This window comes from Babylonia areolata, chromosome 16 (assembly GCF_041734735.1).
Source record: "Babylonia areolata isolate BAREFJ2019XMU chromosome 16, ASM4173473v1, whole genome shotgun sequence".
Lineage (NCBI taxonomy): Eukaryota > Metazoa > Mollusca > Gastropoda > Neogastropoda > Buccinidae > Babylonia > Babylonia areolata.
In genome coordinates this window covers 8,807,429-8,817,428 of record NC_134891.1, presented here as the reverse complement: position 1 = coordinate 8,817,428, position 10,000 = coordinate 8,807,429, and the positions used below count along the sequence as shown (strand labels likewise).

The window sequence follows — 10,000 nt, the reverse complement described above, 5'->3', positions numbered from 1 at the left end:
CTGCCAGACGTGTAGGTGGTGGACACCCGTTCACTCAAACCAAAGCTTGCTCCTCGCGCTGCAGCAGAGGGCAGGCACTCCATGGGAAGTAACTCTTCTTCATCTCCCCGCGCCGCTCGCCCGGATTGCACTCCCCTCTCGGTTCTTGCTGTAGTCGTCTCTGGAGTCTTGTGTCTGTGTCTGTGTTGCTGCTGCTCTCGTGCAACTCTCCACGCTGTGTTTGGACGTCGCTCATGGCTTTTGACTATGTGTTGTGTGCGTGTGTGTAGTGTGTGTAGTGTGTGTGTGTGTGTGTGTAGTGTGTGTGTGTGTGTGTGTGTGTGTGTGTGTGTGTGTGTGCGTAGTGTGTGTGTGTGTGTCTGTGTGTGTTTGTGTGTGTGTGTCTGTGTGTGTGTGTGTGTGTGTGTGTGTGTGTGTGTGTGGTTAGACTGTCCCCACACCTGTTAAATTTGCGTGGCTTCCATCACCTATCTGCAACAGAGAAAGTAATGTGTTGTGTCCGTTATTCATCAATTTATAGTTTGTTTTGTTTTTTTTTCATTGAATCATTTATTTATACCGATTCATTTGTTTATCTATTCACTTACTTATTTATTCATATTTGTATTTGTATTTCTTTTTATCACAACAGATTTCTCTGTGTGAAATTCGGACTGCTCTCCCCAGGGAGAGCGCGTCTCTATACTACAGCACCACCCATTTTTTTGTATTTTTTCCTGCGTGCACTTTTTTTTTTTTTTTCCTATCGAAGTGGATTTTCCTACAGAATTTTGCCAGGAACAACCCCTTTGTTGCCGTGGGTTCTTTTACGTGCGCTAAGTGCATGCTGCACACGGGACCTCGGTTTATCGTCTCATCCGAATGACTAGCGTCCAAACCCGCACCACTCAAAGCCAGTCTAGTGGACTGGGGGGAGAAAATATCGGCGGCTGAGCCGTGATTCGAACCAGCGCGCTCAAATTCTCTCGCTTCCTAGGCGGACGTGTTACCTCTGGGCCATCACTCATATAGACATATAGACATAATGATAATCAAACAGGACGTTATGCGCGTTATTTTCCTGATGTTAAGTTGTCTTTCCTTCTTTGTCTTGTTCTCTTCAGTTGTTTCTATATTTCTTTTATTGATGTTATATATTCTATTCTAATCCAGCATTTCTGTACAATTTCAAAATGAACTCAATAACTTCAATTCGAAAAAGAAAAGTTCCCGAGAGAATAAGTGACTACTACCCACATAAAACCTACTTTCCTCTCTGTCTACCTACATAGCGAGCTAGCGAACTAACCAACCAACCAACCAACCAGTCAAGTAACTAACCAGCCAGGTAACTTACCAAACACGTTTTTTTGTTGTTGGGTTTTTTGTTGTTGTTGTTGTTGTTGTTTTTGTTGTTGTTGGTGGGGGGGTTTTTTGTTTTTTTTTAATGACATATTTTACCATTACTGTCAATGGTATTTTATAATAAAGATGTTCACCAATTTTTTTCTACTGAAATAAGCGTGTATGGGTGGGTGACTGTATAATGACAATCGATGTACAAGAGCAGAGGATAAATCACAACTTGGTTCCGAACTGAGGCCCAGTGGCAGAGACGGTAAGGCAATGGACAGGTGACCAAGGTTCGAATCCCCATTACGACATGGCGTTTTGCCCTTGCCGGGGGAAGGTACTTAACTCCGATTTAACTCACTCCACACAGGTATTCTTCTTCTTCCTCGTTCGCCTCCAATTAGATGAGCAGCCCGGTGTCCTCGATGAAGGCTGCCGTCCGTCGCAGCTCCTCCAGGGTGCCGTACAGCTTGGCTTCCACTGCTGTCGGTGTTGGCCAGTACTTCCTCCTGGATGCTGCATGCGCCCTACAGTCTTGAAGGATGTGGTCGGTTGTCATTGGTCCCTCACCACAAGGGCACTCTCCACTCTGTCCAATGCTAAATTTTGTGTGCATGTGGTGGAGCAGGCGGTTGTGTCCAGTCCTCAGGCGGAAGATCTTGACCTGTTCCCGTCGTTCCAGCAAATGGTATCTGTCTTCTGGGTTATATTTGGGGTGCTGGAGGCGCCACTTTATTCCTTGCTGTGCCTTGATGATTGTCTTGATTTCATCGTATGACACCAGTTTGTTGGCCTGCTCCTTCTGTGCACCGTCTCCACACAGGTGTGAATGGATATCTGACTTCGGTTCGGAGATGGATGGGGGTGGGGGCGTGGGGGTGGAGGGCTTAAAATGGCGAATGATTCTTAGGATATATCTGCTTGGCAGATGTGGTGTAGCGTATATGGATTTGTCCGAACGCAGTGACGCCTCCTTGAGCTACTGAAACTGAAACTGAAACTTCTTCTCCTCCTTCTTCTTCAACTTCGTTCCTGGGCTGCAACTCCTTCGTTCACACGTATGTACACGAGTGGGCTTTTACATGTATGACCGTTTTTACCCCCGCCATGTAGGCAGCCATACTCCGTTTTCGAGGGTGGAACACAGTGCCTTCCGATGCCTAGCCCTGGACACAGTGGATGTGAATTCACTGTCCTAAAGAGTGTTTGTATTTGTATTTCTTTTTATCACAACAGCTTTATCTGTGTGCAATTCGGGCTGCTCTCCCTAGGGAGACCGCGTCGCTACACTACAGCACCACCCTCTTTTTGTTCTTTTCTTTTTTTTTTCTTTTTTTTTTCCTGCGTGCTGTTTTATTTGTTTTTCATATCAAAGTTGATTTTTCTACAGAAGTTTTACAAGAACAACCCTTTTGTTGCCGTGGGTCCTTTTACGTGTGCTGCTAAGTGCATGCTAGTACACGGGACCTCGGTTTATCGTCTCATCCGAATGACTAGCGTCCAGACCATCACTCAAGGTCTAGTCAGTGGAGGGAGAGAAAATATCGGCGGCTGAGCCGTGATTCGAACCAGTGCGCTCAGATTCTCTCGCTTCCTAGGCGGTCGCGTTACCTCTAGGCCATCACTATACACACATTAACTCTCTCCATACGAACGGCGAAAGAGACGACGTTAACAGCGTTTCAGCCCAATTACCATCATCAAAATATTGCAAGCAGAAGGCTCTTATACTGGAGGTGAATGTTGACAAAGAATACCACAATTCTGACGACGGAAGAATTGGTTGAAGCAGATAATAAAGTATAAAGTATTTTGAATTGAATTGAAGCTAAAGTTTGGGTCATTCAGACACCCACTGGACATCCGAGGGGTCTGTGTAGAGGAGAAGAGAGGACTGGCCGTACTGAGTGAGTTAACCTCGTTGTTAACGTTCCGAACGGAGAGCAGAGAGAACAACACACCTTTCACCTTCAGAAGGAGATAAAACAGTTCGACACCTTCCCCTGAACCGAAGCACTGTCAGCTGTCTGAAAAGAATAACCCAGACCCACTGGCCAGACACAATAAACAACATCAGTATCAGTATCAGTAGCTCAACGAGGCGTCACTGCGTTCGGTCAAATCCATATACGCTACACCACATCTACCTAGCAGATCCTGACCAGCAGCGTAACCCAATGCGCTTAGTCAGGCCTTGAGAGAGAACATCAACCTGTGGAAGGTGACGCCAACAACTACCAATTGAAAGCGAAACTCTGTGTGTGTGTGTGTGTTTGTGTGTGCGTGTGTGTGTGTGTGTGTGCGTGCGTGCGTGTGTGTGTGTGTGTTTGTGTGTGTGCGAGCGTGCGTGCGTGCGTGTGTGTGTGTGTGTGCTGTGTGGTGAGGACTGATAAGGCCCACGCTAAGAAAACTTTGCGTCAGGCTTCATCAGACAGGCCCTGACATGGAAATTAATTAAATTACTTATCTATCTATTTATTTATTCATGTATCTTATTTAACTTCATTATGTATTACTGTATCTTCCCTCAGGGCCTGAAATGATCTGAACGTTCCTGCCTGAGTGAAGAACGCCTAACTTTAATTTACACTGATCTTGTCTTGAATAGATCTCAGCATCTCAACGTAACGGATGAGCATCTGAACTATCGCCTCCATGGAATGTTTTAGAACGAGTGCTGACGTCAAAGACTATTGCATCAGCACATTACGTCACTCAGGCGAGGTGCTGAGCGGGGATCCGTTATTATTTCTGTCTGTAGGTTAAGATAACAGCAGTTCGCGGATAACGGCACAACAGCCGTGAAAAGCATGGCTTGAAACACAACCCCCCCGTCAGTTGGGATGTATAATTATACACATGGCGCTTATAATATTGCATCTACACCACCGTCACACTCTCCACGCGGATTTATTCAGTCATGCAAGACGGGTACCCCTGGCCCAGGATTAATGGATTAACGAGAGGTGGAAAGGGGGGGGGGGGGGGGTTGGGGGGTTGGGGGGGGGGGGGGGGATTAAGCCTGCTGGGGACTATTCTTTCCTAATCAGGTCATGGTGGTGGTGGCGTGTGGTGTGGAAGGTGGCGACAAAATCTGTACAGGAAATAGGCATGTGGCATGCACAGAGATGGTTCTGTTGTGCCGCTTGCCGTTGTGTGTGTGTGTGTGTGTGTGTGAATATATATATATATATATATATATGTGTGTGTGTGTGTGTGTGTGTGTGTGTGTGTGTACATTCAATAAATAAGGTGAATTTTTCGCTAAAAGGACTTCTAATACAGATAGAAGCTTACTTTTTTTTTCTTTCTTTTTTTTCTTTTTTACTTCTTTTTCACATGGATTTAATTTGTTTTGCAGATTAAAAAAAAACTTTGAGAGTTTTGGCGATTAACAAAGATGGCCGACCAAGAAGCATGCTCCAGGATTGAACAGCGGTCAGTTATCAAGTTTTTGGTTGCTGAAGGGTGCAAACCAGTTGAAATTCATAGGAGAATGTCAACTGTGCATGGTGCCACATGTTTCAGCCGAAAAAATGTCTACAAGTGGGCTAAATTGTTTAAAGAAGGACGGAGCAGTGTTGAGGATGAAGACAGGCCTGGAAGGCCTGGAGTGACTGGCTGAGACATCAGTCCAAAGATTTTTACGCTGAGGGAATACGGAAGCTTGTGCACAGATGGGAAAAGTGTGTGACAGTGCTGGGAGACTACGTTGGAAAAAAAAAAAGTAAGCTTCTATCTATATTAGAAGTCCTTATACCGAAAAATTCATCTTATTTATTGAATGACCCTCGTATATATATATATATATATATATATATATATATATATATATATATATATATATATATATGAAAATGTGTGTGTGTGTGTGTGTGTGTGTGTGTGTGTGTGTGTGAAAGCAAGCACGCATATGCATGTTGTTTTTTTTATATACGTGTGTATGTATGTCTGTAAAGGAATATGTAATGCTAAACCTCGCAACACAACTATGGTCATTATAACGACACCCTAGATCTTGTACAAAACAACATGTTCAATCATCCCTACTAAGAACAACAACTTTTCTTCCTCCTCTTCCCCCTCCTCCTCCTCCTTCCTCTCCTTCTGCTGCTGCTTCTTCTCATCACCAGCTATAATCATGCTCCCATCACAATATCTCAGAGGAGTGACGGCTTAGTGGTAGCGCTTCCGCCTTGGAAGCGAGAGAATCCGAGCGCACGAGATGGAATCTCGCACTTGCCATGAGCAGGCTACTTTCTTGCCCTCGACTGGACCCTGAGTGGTGGTCTGGACGCTAGTCATTCGGATGGGACGATAAACAGAATCCGCGTATTGACCATGCATTTAGCGTACGCGAAAGAACCCAGTGCTAAAAAAAAAGGGTTGTCCCTGGCAAAATTATGTAGAAAAATCCACTTTTGTGTGAAAATAAAGTGATACCTCTTAGCAGGAAAAAAAACAGGTGGCGCTACACTGTTGCCACGCGCTCTCACTAAAGGAGAACAGCACGAACTTCACACAAACGAATATGTTGTGACAAAAGAGTAATACAATTATGCTGTGGAAATGTAAGCAACTCGATTTCTTTTCCTTTTCAAACGACAGATTGTGTGTGTGTGGGGTGTGTGTGGGGTGTGTGTGTGTGTGTGTGTGTGTGTGTGTGTGTGTGTGTGTGTGTGTGTGTGTGTTTACTGGTGGTAACACACGATTCTACACTGCGTTCGTGCGCATGAATAGCCTTCGTCAAACGCGGGCAATTTCCTCCTTAAAAACACATTATCAGCACTAAAACAAGAGAGAAGAGAGCATTTGATACACTGATAAACATCAATATATATATATATATATATATATATATATATATATATATAAACAAGACATTAACACATAAACTGTTTTTCAACACAAGGCACTTCCATACAGACCTTTTTTTTTTTCCTCACAACAGCATGATTCGGAGACAATCCAATCGGTTAAAAAAGAAGGTGATTATCTTTTTGTTCACCAGTACAACACGCTTCCCCGGGCCTCTTGAACACTGGATGAAGAGTAGAGTCGTTTTTTTTCTTTTATATATATATATATATATACTTATCAACAATGACACTATCTACACGTACACACAAAAATCCGAACAAGTGTCCCATAAATGATAAAAGCTTCACTCAACTCCTACCGAAAACACTGACTACCTCTGGGTTAGAACTTAAAGCGTGTGGATCTCACAGGGGCTTTAACGAGGCTTGAGAATTGTACACCTTTCCTCTCAACGAGTCTACGATATGTTGGGTTTTTTTCCCCAGATCGTTTGGTGGATGTGCGGGACACAATGGAGAGGGGGTGGGGGTCGCGGGGGTGTGGGGGGGGGGGGGGGGGGTGAGTGGAAAAGGGGAGGGGGCGGGGCAGAGGCTGCGGGGGAGGGGGTGGGGGGTGGGGGTGGGGGTGGGAGAAACACTATCAGAACACATACCGCACTCGCTCGGACCGAATGGAATCTAAAAACTTACTCCCCTGCGGTCGGCGAAATGCAGCATAACACGAAACAACCCCTTTAATCTTAAAAAAAAAAAAAAAAAAAAAAAAAAGAGAGAAAAGTTTAATGTGTTGTGATCAGTTCATGCTGCTTATCACGCAAACCAAGCTCAATGGAGTACAACTCCATGACAAGTTTAATGTGTCAGAGCATTTACCGGGCTTAAAACGTTACAATGTTTTTTTGAGCAAATTCGGTTTGATTCGATCTATAAAAAAAAGTTTCATTTATATAAGCTGCAGGTGAATGAACATGCTGTAGCCTTTAAGAAATCAGATTCATATTGGAATTCTTCTTTTTAACAATGTGCATACACACACACACACACACACACACACACACACACACACACACACTTGAACGAACGCACGCACACAACCACATACACACACGCACGCACGTACACACAAATGCGCGCGCGCGCACACACACACACACACACACACACACACACACACACACACACACACACACACAAACAACAACCACAGAGAGACACACACACACACACACACACACACACACACACACACACACACACACACACACACACACACACGCCCCCACCGACCACACACACACACCCACGCCCCTCCCCCCCCCCCATTCCCCCCTTCCCACACACACACACATACAAGCCCCCCACCACCACCCACCCTAGAGGGTAACGCGTCCGCCTAGGAAGCGAGAGAATCTGAGCGCGCTGGTTCGAATCACGGCTCAGCCGACGATATTTTCTCCCCCTCCACTAGACCTTGAGTGGTGGTCTGGACGCTAGTCATTCGGATGAGTCGATAAACCGAGGTCCCGTGTGCAACATGCACTTTACGCACGTAAAAATTTAAAAAAAACCCACGGCAACAAAAGGGTTGTTCCTGGCAAAATTCTGTAGAAAATCCACTTCGATAGGAAAAACAAATAAAACTGCACGCAGGAAAAAATAACAAAAAAAAAAAAATGGGTGGCGCTGTAGTGTAGCGACGCGCTCTCCCTGGGGAGAGCAGCCCGAATTTCACACAGACAAATCTGTTGTGATAAAAAAAAAAAAAAACCAATACAAAAACAAATACAATACAATACAAATACATGTTTTTGTCCAACATTTGTCATGTTTTGAGTTGGATTCGGCTATAAGCTGAGGTATTGTGTGTGTGTGTGGGGGGGGGGGGGGGGGGGGGGGGGGTCCCCCGAAAACGGAGTATGGCTGCCTACATGGCGTGATAAAAAAAAAAAAAAAAAAAAAAAATCGGTCATACACGTAAAAGCCAACTCATGTACATACGAGTGAACGTAGTGGGAGTTGCAGCCCAACGAACAAAGAAAAAAGAAGTGTGGGGGACTTGAGTGAAGAAACTGTGGGTGCACAACTAATTTCCAGCTGATTTTTTCTCTGCCATTGTCCTGCACCTTTCTGCTGTTAACTCACTCAGTAGGGCCAGTCCTCTCTTCTCCTCTACACAGACCCCTCGGATGTCCAGTGGGTGTCTGAATGACCCAACCTTTAGCTTCCGTCGTCAGAACTGTGGTATACTTTGTCAACATTCACCTCTTCAGTATAAGAGCGTTCCGCTTGCAATATTTTGATGATGGTAATTGGGACGAAACGCTGTTAACGTCGTCTCTTTCGCCGTTCGTATGGAGAGAGTTAATTAAGACAAGCTGGATAGACAGAAGGGATGTCACTGCTGGCTCGATTCTGTAGAAAATCCACTTTGATGCTTAAAAAAAAACAACACACATCTTTTAAAAATATTTTTGGGTGACCTCTTATCGACATAATTATGCGTTACACCTTACAAGTCCATGCTTGTAATACAAGCACGTTGCCACAAACAGCACTCGCACTAAAAAAAAAAGAAGATAATAATGAATAAATAAACAAAAATTTTTAAAAAGGACCTCTTTTTGAATCTCTTGACGGACACTTGAGACATCTTATCTCTTAAAAAAATATATAAAAAAGAAGAAGAAAAATATATCATACATTGACATACTCCAACCCACCCCCTCTCTCTTTCTCTATCTATCTGTCTGTGTATGTGTGTATGTGCGCGTGTTTGTGTGTGTGTGTGTGTGAGAGAGAGGGAGAGAGTGTGTGTGTGTGTGTGTGTGTGTGTGTGTGTTAGTGTGTGTGTTTGCATGTGCAATATATTGATTTACCTCTTCATATGTGCGTGCATGCGTTTGTGTGTGTGTGTGTGTGTATGTTTCTTTACGTCTGTGTGTGCGCGCGCGCGCGTGTGTGTGTGTGTGTGTGCGCGCGCGTTTTGCTGTCTGTCTGTCTGTCTGTCTGTCCCTCTCTCTATCTCTCATTGTCTGCATCAACGAAAAGTCTACCCCAAAACATCCAGAGTACATACACAAGTATCACATACACACATAGCTGTAATCGCCTGACAACAGGAGTAGTTAAGGTATTTGTGGAATGTGCCTCAAAACACTCAACCCCCCCCCCCCCCCCCCCCCCCCCCCCCCCCCAAATAAATACCGAGCACCAGTTTTTTTGTATACAGGCATGTGTTATGTTTGGCTACTGTCAAATGCATTTTGTATTTTGTATTTCTTTTTATCACAACAGATTTCTCTGTGTGAAATTCGGGCTGCTCTCCCCAGGGAGAGCGCGTCGCTATACTACAGCGCCACCCTTTTTTTTTCTTTTTTTTTTTTTTTTCTTTTTTCCTGCGTGCAGTTTTATTTGTTTTTCCTATTGACGTGGATTGTTCTACAGAATTTTGCCAGGAACAACCCTTTTGTTGCCGTGGGTTCTTTTACGTGCGCTAAGTGCGTGCTAGCACACGGGACCTCGGTTTATCGTCTCATCCGAATGACTAGCGTCCAGACCACCACTCAAGGTCTAGTGGAGGGGGGAGAAAATATCCGGGCGGCTGAGCCGTGATTCGAACCAGCGCGCTCAGATTCTCTCGCTTCCTAGGCGGACGCGTTACCTCTAGGCCATCACTCCATTGATAATAGATGTGAGACAGTCGGACAGACAGTTACGCACAGTTTGTCAGACATACAGGCATGAAGGTGTAGACACAGTCAGACAGACAGACAGACAGACAGACAGAGTCAGGCAGACAGACAGACAGACAGTCAGACATACAGGCATGAAGGCAGACACAGTCAGAC

At 44.8% G+C, this 10,000-nt stretch overlaps 1 protein-coding gene and 1 long non-coding RNA gene across 3 annotated transcripts in view; both read right to left on the bottom strand.

The window, feature by feature from the left end:
• The window catches only part of LOC143290869 (uncharacterized), a 205,189-nt gene extending 204,937 nt beyond the window's left edge, over window positions 1–252 (bottom strand). For both annotated transcript variants that reach the window (XM_076600408.1, XM_076600409.1), the window contains exon 1: window positions 1–252. The gene's annotated coding sequence lies outside the window, so the exon portion shown is untranslated.
• A 118-nt stretch (window positions 253–370) lies between these two features.
• The window catches only part of LOC143290985 (uncharacterized), a 76,348-nt gene continuing 66,718 nt past the window's right edge, over window positions 371–10,000 (bottom strand). Inside the window, exon 3 of the long non-coding RNA XR_013056462.1 lies at window positions 371–471. This is a non-coding gene — a long non-coding RNA (uncharacterized LOC143290985). The remainder of the gene's footprint in view (window positions 472–10,000) is intronic.